Genomic DNA, 13,451 nt, shown 5'->3' on the forward strand with positions numbered 1-13,451 from the left:
CATATCATCTATATGGGACATCTCTTTCCCAAATGTTCAGGCAACAGCTTTACAAATAAAAAGATGAACTCATTATCCCCATGTAAAACAACAAAAAAATCCTCCTTCCTAGAATATTTTGATCATTATCTCTGACATGTTTGAACTTCCAGCAATTTTTAATATTACACTCAAACTCATTAGCGTAAACATGTGATCCTTTCTCTACTCTCTACCCTTCCTCTACCAGCTACTTATCGACTCTATTTAAATTAGCAAGTATTTACCGATCAATCACATTTTGCTAGATCGTGTGAAATGCAATAGAAGCATGGGGGAGAGGAAGATATTGTCTATTTTCTAAGGATTATTTAATGCAAAAGGCAGAATAGAATAAATTAACAATCAAGTCAGACAACAAATGTTACAGGAGCTCAGAATGGAGAGTTGCATTCCCACTGAGAAAAAACACTTCCCATCCTGCTTGTATTCTAGCAGATTTGTATACTATCTGCTGCACACCGACTCTTTGGTTTTATACAGATTTCCCTAGTTCCATGTTCCTAGTTTTTTCCCTGTCTGAACACTTACTCAGTATGTAACTTTTTAATGAAAATTTCCCTGGCTTCCCTACAGTTCCCTTCTTCCTATATGCCAAAGATCTAGATAACCTTCAGGTTATTCATAGGTGTACAACTGTAGTCATTTTCACTGTCTATTGATTTTCTTGTTTGAAATTTATTGTGTGTGATTTTATCCAGTTTGGCTCATGAGACTGTAAATTATTTGAGTGCAGATATTATTCACATAACTTGGTTTGCCTCTTTGCTGCTGCTGCCGCTAAGTCGCTTCAGTCATGTCTGACTCTGTGCGACCCCATAGACGGCAGTCCAGCAGGCTCCCTCGTCCCTAGTATTCTCCAGGCAAGAACACTGGAGTGGGTTGCCATTCCTTCTCCAATACATGAAAGTGAAAAGTGAAAGTGAAGTCGCTCAGTCGTGCCCGACTCTTAGCGACCCCATGGACTGCAGCCCACCAGGCTCCTCCGTCCATGGGATTTTCCAGGCAAGAGTACTGGAGTGGGTTGCCATTGCCTTCTCCGATGCAAGCCTCTAGGCTCAGTGAATTCATTCCTTTCTTTTGCACCTCAGCTATCTGAGGCCAAAGCTGTTCTCCTACCTTCTCGCATTCCCCCAGCTCTTCAGCAACCAGTGGTAGAGGGGCAACATGTGCTGGATCACAGTTTGGGGAGCTCTCATCCACATTTGGAGGCCAGAAATCGCTGATGGCTGTGACATTTCTTATTTACTAATATGGAGGGAGATATTTTCATTTCACACAGACTTTCAAATGACCTGCTGCTTACTGTTCCCTCCCAAGGGCAACAATAATAACAGTTTTGTTTTTCTGTATCAGGGAGCAAACCCTGAGGTTGGTGAAACAGTCACTTCCCCCGGGGTTAATCAGATGCTGGCAGAGGGAACTTCCAGGACCTAACAGGACCTCAGCCAGGAGTGGGCTCCAAGGAGGTCTCTCCCACATCAGAAAAATAACTAATTCCGATTTTCAGACAATCTAATTGTTAGAACATTATTCCTAATTACTGAGCCAATATCTACCATTTAAAATGTCCACTCTTCAGTCTTTATCCTAATTCCTATCACATGCGCAACTGTTCAGGACTAATTCCTTTAGTGCTATCCCTAAAAAGCTCTGGTTTTTGGTGGTACAGTTTTAGAAATACTGAGACATTTTAACGTGCTGCACATATACGTCATTACAGTCCTAAACAGTGCATTTCATGTTTTACTCATGACAGGCCAACCAGTATAATAGAATGAGCAAAATTCTAGTCTTCCAGTGCTGATTGCTTATGTAACTTACTTTGTTTTCTTTGATTTAAATAACACCTTCCAGTATGTTTCTTTAACATGTTTTTCCTTCTGCCATTATTCCGTGACTTATTTTGACTTATAATAGGGGTCAAAAGGAGATAGTTCTAGTGAACTGAAAAAATCACTTCTACTTTCAAATGTATATTTACAAGATCCAAGGCATTTTCAAAGAAAAAGGAGGGAATGGACAGGGAGCAAAGAGAGGGAGGCAGGGCAGAAGGTGTTTCGATGCATGTTTGCATCCCCCTAATATTCGAGAATTGATGCTTTTGAACTGTGGTGTTGGAGAAGACTCTTGAGAGTCCCTTGGACTGCAAGGAGATCCAACCAGTCCATTCTGAAGGAGATCAGCCCTGGGATTTCTTTGGAAGGAATGATGCTAAAGCTGAAACTCCAGTACTTTGGCCACCTCATGCGAAGAGTTGACTCATTGGAAAAGACTCTGATGCTGGGAGGGATTGGGGGCAGGAGAAGGGGACGACAGAGGATGAGATGGCTGGATGGCATCACTGACTCGATGGACGTGAGTCTGAGTGAACTCCGGGAGTTGGTGATGGACAGGGAGGCCTGGCGTGCTGCGACTCATGGGGTCGCAAAGAGTCAGACATGACTGAGTGACTGAACTGAACTGAATATTCGAGATGCCAAGGGAACATTACATGCAAAGATAGGCTTAATAAATGACAGAAATGCTAAGGATCTAACAGAAGCACAAGAAGAGGTGGCAAGAATACACAGAAGAACTATACAAAAAAGATCTTCACGACCCAGATAATCATAATGGTGTGATCACTCACCTAGAGCCAGACATCTTGGAATGTGAAGTCGGTGGGCCTTAGAAAGCATCACTACAAAAAAGCTAGTGGAGGTGATGGAATTCCAGTTGAGCTATTTCAAATCCTGAAAGATGATACTGTGAAAGTGCTGCACTCAATATGCCAGCAAATTTGGAAAACTCAGCAGTGGCCACAGGACTGGAAAACGTCCGTTTTCATTCCAATCCCAAAGAAAGGCAATGCCAAAGAATGCTCAAACTACCACACAATTGCACTCATCTCACATGCTAGTAAAGTAATGCTCAAAATTCTCCAAGCCAGGCTTCAGCAATACGTGAACCGTGAACTTCCTGATGTTCAAGCTGGTTTTAGAAAAGGCAGAGGAACCAGAGACCAAATTGCCAACATCTGCTGGATCACTGAAAAAGCAAGAGAGTTCCAGAAAAACATCTATTTCTGCTTTATTGACTATGCCAAAGCCTTTGACTGTGTGGATCACAATAAATTGAGGACAATTCTTCAAGAGATGGGAATACCAGACCACCTGATCTGCCTCTAGAGAAACCGGTATGGAGGTCAGGAAGCAACAGTTAGAACTGGACATGGAACAACAGACTGGTTCCAAATAGGAAAAGGAGTACATCAAGGCTGTATATTGTCACCCTGCTTATATAACTTATATGCAGAGTACATCCTGAGAAACACTGGCTGGAGGAAGCATAAGCTGGAATCAATATTGCCAGACAAATATCAGTAACCTCAGATATGCAGATGACACCACCCTTACGGCAGAAAGTGAAGAACCAAAGAGCCTCTTGATGAAAGTGAAAGAGGAGAGTGAAAAGGTTGGCTTAAAACTCAACATTCAGAAAACTAAGATCATGGCATCTGGTCCCATCACTTCTTGGCAAATAGATGGGGAAACAGTAAAACAGTGGCTGACTTATTTTGGGGGGCTCCAAAATCACTGCAGATGGTGACTGCACCCATGAAATTAAAAGATGCTTACTCCTTGGAAGGAAAGTTATGACCAACCTAGACAGCATCTTAAAAAAGCAGACATTACTTTGTCAACAAAGGTCCATCTAGTCAAGGCTATGGTTTTTCCAGTGGTCATGTATGGATGTGAGAGTTGGACTATAAAGAAAGCTGAGCGCTGAAGAATTGATGCTTTTGAACTGTGGTGTTGGAGAAGACTCTTGAGAGTCCCTTGACTGCAAGGAGATCCAACCAGCCCATCCTAAAGGAAATCAGTCCTGGATTTCAAGAAGAGGTACCTGGGTTGCTCAGTTTAAATACTGAGTGACATCCTCATTTGAAGGACTGGGAAGATTTTATTCAAGTCAGGCACTAAGTGGGTTATCCCCAACGGAAAAGACACTGGGAAGAACTAGTTTGGATACTGACTGGTTCGTTATCGTCAGTTTAGAGACCAGAAAGCCTTTGCTCAGCCAAACACTGAAAGTCCCTTGGACTGCAAGGAGATCCAACCAGTCCATCCTAAGGGAGATCAGTCCTGAGTGTTCATTGGAAGGACTGATGTTGAAGTTGAAATTTCAGTCCTTTGGCCACCTGATGCAAAGAGCTGACTCGTTTGAAAATACCTTGATGCTGGGAAAGATTGAGGGCAGGAGGAGAAAGGGACAACGGAGGATAAGATGGTTAGATGGCATCATCGACTCAATGGACATGAGTTTGGGTAAACTCTGGGAGTTGGTGATGGACAGGGAGGCCTGGAGTGCTGCAGTTCATGGGGTCGCAGAGTCAGACATGACTGAGCGACTGAACTGAACTGAACTGAGGGGTCAAAAGGAGACAGTTCTAGTGAAGTGAAAAAAATCACTTGTACTTTCAAGTGTATATTTACAAGAATCCAAGGCATTTTCAAAGAAAAAGGAGGGCATGGGCAGGGAGCAAAGAGAGGGAGGCAGGACAGAAGGCGTTTGGACTACATGTTTGCATCTCCCTAATATTCTTATGATGAAACCCTAACAGCCAATGAGGTGGTATTAGAAGGTGGGGCTTTTGTGAAATAATTAGTTTTATACAAGGTCATGAGGGTGGAGATCACAGTTGGATTAGTATCTTTATAAGAAGAGAAAGATACTAGAGCTTACTATCTCAGCCATGTGAGGATACAGCAAGAAAATAGAAATCTACAAGTCCAGGAAGAAGGTCCTCACTATACACAAAATCTCTTGGTGTCTTGATCTTGGGCTTCTGCATCTCCAGAAATGTGAGAAATTAATGTTTGTTATTTAAGCCACCCAGTCTGTGATGTTTTTGTTTACAGGAGACTGAACTGAAAAAAAAAGGAAGGGAGAAAGGGAAGAAAGAATGGAGTAAAAAGCAAGGGGGAAAAAATACAATAACAGTTCACTGAGTATTAGTAAAAAAAAAAACCCCTTCTCATTTCTGACCAACAATTGATAAATGGTAAGCAAATTAAACTATAGCCGGGGAAATAGCAGAACTTGAAAAGATCTGATGATACCAAAAGAGGGGATTATCCAATAGAAATTCACTTCCTAAGAAGTGCATGATTGTGAATCTATAACTGCTGCTTCAGACGTCCTATTTCTAGGAATAATAACATTTTTTTGTACTAAGGGAAATAAGTGTAAATATTTTATGTCCTTCTATTTAATGTGGATTTCTTGTAGGCAGCATAGTGTTGGGTCTTGCTTTTGTAATCCAGTGTGACAACCTCTGCCTTATTTGGAGTATATAGACCATTTATATGTAACATGGTTATTGATATGGTTGGGTTTAAAACTATCATTGTAATTTATTTTATAATTATCAGGGTTTTTTTTTTCTTTTTATTACCACCTTTTGGATCATTTTTAGTATTTTATTTTACTCCTTTGTTGGTTTATTAACTAAACTCTTATATTGATGACTGCTTTAGAGTATGTAAGTGTGTTAAGTCACTCATTCATGTCCAACTCTTTGTGACCCTATGGACTGTAGCCTGCCAGGCTTTTCTGTCCATGGGCTTCTCCAGGCAATGACTGGAGTGGGTTATCATTCCCTTCTCCAGGGTATCTTCCCAGCCCAGGGATAGATCCCAGGTCTCCTGCATTGCAGGCAGATTCTGCTGAGCCATCAGGGAAGCCCTCAGAGTGTATAGTGTACATCTTTAATTATTAAAGTCTATCTTCAAATGATAACATACCACTTCACATTTAGTATAAGGACCTTACAACTGCATACTTCCATTTTCTTTTGTATTAAAGTTGTGTTAATTTCTTTCTTCCTGTAGCCATCCAGAGGTGACAGGGTACTGAACAAGGCACTTTGGTTTAATATTCAGGCAGAGGGGCAGGGTTCCTAGAGGCAGGCCATTATGTATAAACAGTATCCTTTCAGTGAACAAGAGCAATGGTTAAGGAAACAGATCCAACACGGAATCAGTTTTTTCCTGAAACACACCAAACATTGTCACCTGTATTATTAGTCAGTTTATGCTACTATAATAAAATACCACAGACTGCTTAGGTTAAACCACAGGAATTTATTTCTCACAGTTCTGGATGACTGGAAAGTCTAAGATCAAGGAGCCAACCAACTTGGTTCCTAATAAGGGCTCTCTTCCTGGCTTGCAAAGAGCTGCCATCTCACTTTCTTCTTCACATAACAGAAAGAAAGAATCAGCACTTCATGATGTGACCTAAAGCTAATTATCTCCTGAAGGCTCCATCTCCAAATGCCATCATACTGGGGGGTTAGTACTTTAACATATGAATTCAGGGGTGGGGGCATAACATGGTCCATAGTATTACTCAAAATCTGATTATGCATGTCATATAAGTCTTTATTACATCAGCAAATAAGAAAACCCAGATACATCGGCTAGACTCTGTCCTTCAGATTCAAGTTTATTCTTTAGTAGAAATTGAGAACAGTCAAACAGGACTTTTTTTAAATTTTGTCCACACAAGTCTCTTAAGAATTTGTATCAAACTTATTACTGAAACCAAATAGACTGTCTTCAATAGGCATGGAAGTTTTCAATCTGGTACCTCTATTAAAACTTATCTAATAACTTCATAGCAAGGAGAGATAAAAAAAGCCTTCCTCAGCGATCAATGCAAAGAAATAGAGGAAAACAACAGAATGGGAAAGACTAGAGATCTCTTCAAGAAAATTAGAGATACCAAGGGAACATTTCATGCAAAGATGGGCTCGATAAAGGACAGAAATGGTATGGACCTAACAGAAGCAGAAGATATTAAGAAGAGGTGGCAAGGATACACTGAAGAACTGTACAAAAAAGATCTTCATGACCCAGATAATCACGATGGTGTGATCACTCACCTAGAGCCAGACATCCTGGAATGTGAAGTCGGGTGGGCCTTAGAAAGCATCACTACGAACAAAGCTAGTGGAGGTGACGGAATTCCAGTTGAGATATTCCAAATCCTAAAAGATGATGCTGTGAAAGTGCTGCACTCAATATGCCAGTAAATTTGGAAAACTCAGCAGTGGTCACAGGACTGGAAAAGGTCCGTTTGCATTCCAATCCCAAAGAAAGGCAATGCCAAAGAATGCTCAAACTACCACACAATTACACTCATCTTCCATGCTAGTAAAGTAATGCTCAACATTCTCCAAGTCAGGCTTCAGCAATACGTGAACTGTGAACTTCCAGATGTTCAAGCTGGTTTTAGAAAAGACAGAGGAACCAGAGACCAAATTGCCAACATCCGCTGGATCACTGAAAAAGCAAGAGAGTTCCAGAAAAACATCTATTTCTGCTCTATTGATTATGCCAAAGCCTTTGACTGTGTGGAACACAATAAACTGTGGAAAATTCTGAAAGAGATGGGAATACCAGACCACCTGACCTGCCTCTTGAGAAACCAGTATGCAGGTCAGGAAGCAACAGTTAGAACTGGACATGGAACAACAGACTGGCTCCAAATAGGAAAAGAAGTTCGTCAAGGCTGTATATTGTCACCCTGCTTATTTAACTTCTATGCAGAGTACATCATGAGAAACGCTGGGCTGGAAGAAACACAAGCTGGAATCAAGATTGCCGGGAGAAATATCAATAACCTTAGATATGCAGATATGTAGATGACACCACCCTTATGGCAGAAAGTGAAGAGGAACTAAAGAGCCTCTTGATGAAAGTGAAAGAGGAGAGTGAAAAATTTGGCTTAAAGCTCAACATTCAGAAAACTAAGATCATGGTATCTGGTCCCATCACTTCATGGAAAATAGATGGGGAAATAGTGGAAACAGTGTCAGACTTTATTTTGGGGGGCTCCAAAATCACTGAAGATAGTGATTGCAGCCATGAAATTAAAAGACGCTTACTCCTTGGAAGGAAAGTCATGACCAACCTAGATAGCATATTGAAAAGCAGAGACATTAATTTGTCAACAAAGGTCCATCTAGTCAGTGGTTTTTCCTGTAGTCATGTATGGATGTGAGAGTTGGACTGTGAAGAAAGCTGAGCACCGAAGAATTGATGCTTTTGAATTGTCGTGTTGGGGAAGACTCTTGAGAGTCCCTTGGACTGCAAGGAGATCCAACCAGTCCATTCTCAAGGAGATCAGCCCTGGGATTTCTTTGGAAGGAATGATGCTAAAGCTGAAACTCCAGTACTTTGGCCACCTCATGCGAAGAGTTGACTCATTGGAAAAGACTCTGATGCTGGGAGGGATTGGGGGCAGGAGGAGAAGGGGACGACAGAGGATGAGATGGCTGGACATCATCACCGACTCGATGGACGTGAGTTTCAGTAAACTCCGGGAAGTGGTGATGGACAGGGAGGCCTGGCGTGCTGCAGTTTATGGGGTCGCAAAGAATTGGACACAACTGAGCGACAAATGAACTGAATAACTTCATCACTCTGGGTACAGAGTACTCAACTAGAAGGTATCATCCATAATAACAGAGGAAAAAAACAGACTCTGGAATTGTTGTGTTACTCAGAAGAAAAATGTCTAAAATACTCCATATAGTCAATATTGCTGCAAAGGGATCATCCAAAAAAGCAAGTTTCCCCAACACTGTAAAACAGTTTTTGATTTATGCAATCACTTTTAGTGGAAATTCAATGCTAGCGAGGATATTTTAGTGTTACCTCATTAACTTTTAAGTCTTAAAGTTGAAATAGTACTAGGAGTGACTCCTAATGAAGAGGATTCAAACTGTGTGGAAATCATTTTTATAGCATTCCAGAAAAACAGTCACAGGTTTTTATGCATGAAATAGGGCCTAGTCTAAGATTTAGGACTGATAATTAATTACCCTTAGGGTCTCAGTTACTTGCAACAGGAAGTGCTTTTTATCCACTAGCTTTGTTCGTAGTGATGCTTTCTAAGGCCTACTTGACTTCACATTCCAGGATGTCTGGTTCTAGGTGAGCGATCTCACCATCATGATTATCTTGGTCTTGAAGATCTTTTTTGTACAGTTCTTCTGTGTATTCTTGCCACCTGTTCTTAGTATCTTCTGCTTCTGCTAGGTCCATACCATTTCTGTCCTTTATCGAGCCCATCTTTACATGAAATGTTCCCACATAATCATTTTCCTAGGAGTAGATACTTTGGTTCTTCCAGTTTCGTGGATTTTTTTTTTAAGGTAACACTGGGATACACATCTTACTAATAATGCTTCAATGAGGCTTTTTTGGGCTAACATCCTGTCCTTAGGAAGTCAAATTGGGTAGTTAAGTATAACTCAGGTATCAGAGTCAAACAAATAAAAAAGATATTATTTAATGAAAGATGTAGACAAATGTTGAAGGTGAAACTCCAGTACTTTGGCCACCTGATGCGAAGAGCTGTCTCATTAGAAAAGACCCTGATGCTGGGAAAAATTGAAGGCAGGAGGAGAAGGGGACGACAGAGGATGAGATAGTTGGATGGCATCACTGACTCAATGGACGTGAGTTTGAGTGAACTCCAGGAGTTGGTGATGCACAGGGAGGCCTGACATGCTGCAGTCCATGGGGTCACAAAGAGTTGGACACGACTGAGCGACTGAACTGAACTGAACTGAAAACAAATACTCAAATAATTTTAGTTTTTAGTTTATTGAAAATTCAAAACTTTGAGGTACATTTTAGGCCTTCCATAAAGCATTTCTTTCACTTCAAGAAGTAGCACATAGGGAATGGGAATAGTACCAGAATTCTCATTCTCCCAATTAACTAGTGGTGTAACTAAAATTTATGTGAAAAGTTGCAAGATCTATATTGCACATAGATTACAAAGATATTTTGTAACATAATCACTATATATTGGGCAGTTATATATACACACACACACACACACACACACACACACTCACACAACTAGAGCAGACAAATTAAGCCCCAGGGAATATTACTTTTTATTCATGTCAAAAGGAGAACATGAAAAAAAGAAATATTTGAAGCACTGTATCGTGAAGCCAGATAATCAACCAGCATGTTGGCAAGCAAAGCTAAAATTTGATGCCAACTTTTCAAGGTCTTTCAAGGGAGGATTTTGATAAGTAGAGTACCAAGGACAATATCTGGCATATAGGAGAGGCACTGATAAATGTTAGTTTTTAATTCCTATATATTTCTTTCATTAGTTGCTAGGATGACTTGAATAATATATTTCAATGGTGTCTTACTTCCAATCACTACTCAATTAGAACGGAATGCTTTCTTCTCCTGGAATGGACAATCTTACCCAGTTTATATTTTTCACAAATCAGCCTACTTAGATTCCAAATTGAATAACAAGCCAAATCTATTGGGTTGGCCAAAAAGGTCCTTCATTTTTTTTTTAAGTAAAAATAAATGACACATTGTTTATTTCCACCAAAAACTTTATTGACACCATATTCACTGATTTTGTTCCTCTAGCTTCTGCCATTTTTTCAGGCAAGTTCATAATTCCATCATTCCAAAACTTTTTCTTTTGAGCAAAGAACTGTTTCAGGTGTTATCTCCAGTCTTTGAGGGAGCTGAAATTTTTTCCATTGAAAATTTTGTAAAGACCAAAATAAATGGATATTTGAAGGTGCAATGGTTGGTGAATACAGCAGATGAATCAGAACTTCCCAGCCAAGTTTAACAGTTTTTGCCTGGTCATCAAAGAAACATGCATGCAATCTTGCATTATCCTGATGGAGGATTACGTGTTTTCTGTTGACTGATTCCGGACACTTTTCATCAAGCACTGCTTTCAGTTGGTCTAGTTGTGAGCAGTATTTGTTGAAATTAATCATTCAGCTTTCCAGAAGGAGTTTATAACAGGGGACTCCTTTCCAATCCCACCATATACACAATACCGTCTTTGGATGAAGACTTTGGTGAGGCTGGTGTTGGCTTATCTCACTTGCACCACGATCTCATATTATTGTACAGTATCCACTTTTTACCACCTGTCACAATTTGTTTTAAAAAACAGAATGTTTTCATTATGTTTAAGTAGAGAATCTCATGTGGAAATATGATCAAGAAAAGGTGTTGTTTGTTTTTTGGGTTTTTTTGTGTGTTTTTTTTTTGCTTAATTTATGATGAACCCAAACATCAAAATGATTAACAAAACCAAGTTGGTGCAAATGATTTTCAATACTTGATTTGAATATTTTGAGTATGCTGACCAAATCTTGCAAGGTATAACACTGACTGTTCCAATTAACGTCTCCATTTGATCACTGTTAACCTGACCTATGTAACTGGTCTACCTGACCATGGAGCATCGTCCAGCAAGGTACCTTCAGCACGAAATTTCACAAACCTCTTTTGACAAGTTTGATCAGTCACACCTTCTCTATACACTGCACAGAATTTGTGTGTGTGTGTTTCAGTTGCACTTTTACCTTTCTTGAAATAATAAGCATAATATGCCAATATGTTGCTTTTTTCTTCCATCTTCAATATGAAATGGCTATAGAAAAATTTACCAATTTTGGTAAGTTTTTTTAAAAAATACATGCTGATACGACAGCTGTTACCATACAATCTAACAAAATTGTTTCAAATTAAGTTAAAGACAACTAAGTGCTACTAGAGCCATCTTACAGGAAAAAAAGAAAGAATCTTTTGGCCAACCCAATACTTCTATCTGCCTTGCTTGAACTCAGAATTCTAAATTGGACTACAACATTATTTATCTTCAAAAAAATGGTCACATACCTCTGCTTAGTTTGAAGATCTGCATGCCAAATCTCTGGCCAATAGAAGAGGGAGAAGTGGAAGCAATGACAGATTTCACTTCCTTGGGCTCCAAAATCACCATAGATGGTGACTGCAATCACGAAATTTAGAGATGCTTGCTCCTGGGAAGAAAGCTATGACAAACCTAAACAGAGTATTAAAAAGCAGAGACATCACTTTGTCAACAAGTGTCTATATAGTCAAAGTTATGGTTTTTCCAGTAGTTATGTACAGATGTGAGAAAGAAAGAAAAGAAAGCTGAACACTGAATAATTGATGCTTTCAAACTGTGGTGCTGGAGAAGATTCTTGAGAGTCCTTGGACTTCAAGGAGATCAAACTAGTCAATCCTAAAATACATCAACCCTGAATATTCATTAGAAAGACTGATGCTGAAGGTGAAGCTCCAATACTTCGGCCACCTAATACAAAGAGCTGACTCATTGGACAAGACCCTGATGCTGTGAAAGATTGAATGCAAAAGGAGAAGAGAGCAGCAGAGGATGAGATGGTTGGAGGGCATCACTGACTCAACGGAATGAATTTGAGCAAACTCCAGGAGACAGTGGAGGACAGAGGAGCCTGGTGTGCTACAGTCCATGGGGTCACAAAGAGTTGGAGACAACTTAGGGACTGAACAACAGCAACAAAAATGCCAACTTCATTTTTCTTCTTCAGAGTCTAAACATTGCCATGTCCTCAAGTTGGTTCTAAATACTTAAACTCTTGCCTTTTTTAAAAATCTTCTGGTATTTATATCCTCTGCATTCTGAAGATGATTAACTAAAAGGTCATCCCTACTCTGGGTCAACAAAGATGAATTAATTCAATTGAATTAATGAACTGAGGAGTTAAGAAGAATTCTGAAGCACTGCATCCATGCTCAGAAAGAAAGTTTGCATAGATCTCTTAGTAATATCACCATGGTTTGGTGGGAATGTAAATTTGCCATGATTGTTCTGGTTGTCTTTAATCTAAGGCAATTCTTTATGTCAGCCAGGAGAAATATTTTCATCTATAAATTGCTTTGAATAAATTGACTGGGGGTCTCATTCTAATCTATAAAAATTACATAGAATCTTAAAACTGGCGTGAAGTAAGCAGTGATGAATATGCTTATTAGTAGCACATAGTGTTTATACCTCTCAACTCTTTTACCTGTCTGTACAGAAAGGATTACTTTTCGGGGGCAGCCTATTAACCTGTACTTAAAAGAAAAACTCCATGGAATGAAATTAAGTTTATACTCTCAAAGTCTCCAGTCCAGTGAACAGTCTTTATTATTTGAAGCCATTGTTTTGATTGGCTACTTTAAAAACTACATATATGATCAGAATGTTTTCTGATAAATCTCATGGATTACTCATTCACAGGGAGGTCCCATGAATGAGGGAGCATGACACTTTAGGAGACTTAACATAATTAGGATTGTAAAACTAAGAACAGTAGATTTAAAAATTCAAGGTCTAAACTTCCTTCTGGAATTGATTTCTGAGGTTAGGAATAAGGCAGATTGTATGTATGCTCTTTCCCACACTCTAATCAGGAACTTCAGCAGATAATGCGAAAAATAGTGAGTACAGTGAAAGCAACAAAGCAGTTTCTGAATCTGATGCAGCACTGTATGTACAGGCACTTTCACATCTAA

At 39.6% G+C, this 13,451-nt stretch overlaps 1 protein-coding gene across 1 annotated transcript in view; it reads right to left on the reverse strand.

Moving 5' to 3' along the window:
• The window catches only part of SLC26A7 (solute carrier family 26 member 7), a 167,209-nt gene extending 155,295 nt beyond the window's left edge, over window positions 1–11,914 (reverse strand). Inside the window, exon 1 of the mRNA XM_027561585.1 lies at window positions 11,784–11,914. The gene's annotated coding sequence lies outside the window, so the exon portion shown is untranslated. The remainder of the gene's footprint in view (window positions 1–11,783) is intronic.
• Window positions 11,915–13,451: the final 1,537 nt, after the last annotated feature.

The sequence above is a fragment of the Bos indicus x Bos taurus genome, chromosome 14, assembly GCF_003369695.1.
Source record: "Bos indicus x Bos taurus breed Angus x Brahman F1 hybrid chromosome 14, Bos_hybrid_MaternalHap_v2.0, whole genome shotgun sequence".
In the NCBI taxonomy this organism is placed as follows: domain Eukaryota; kingdom Metazoa; phylum Chordata; class Mammalia; order Artiodactyla; family Bovidae; genus Bos; species Bos indicus x Bos taurus.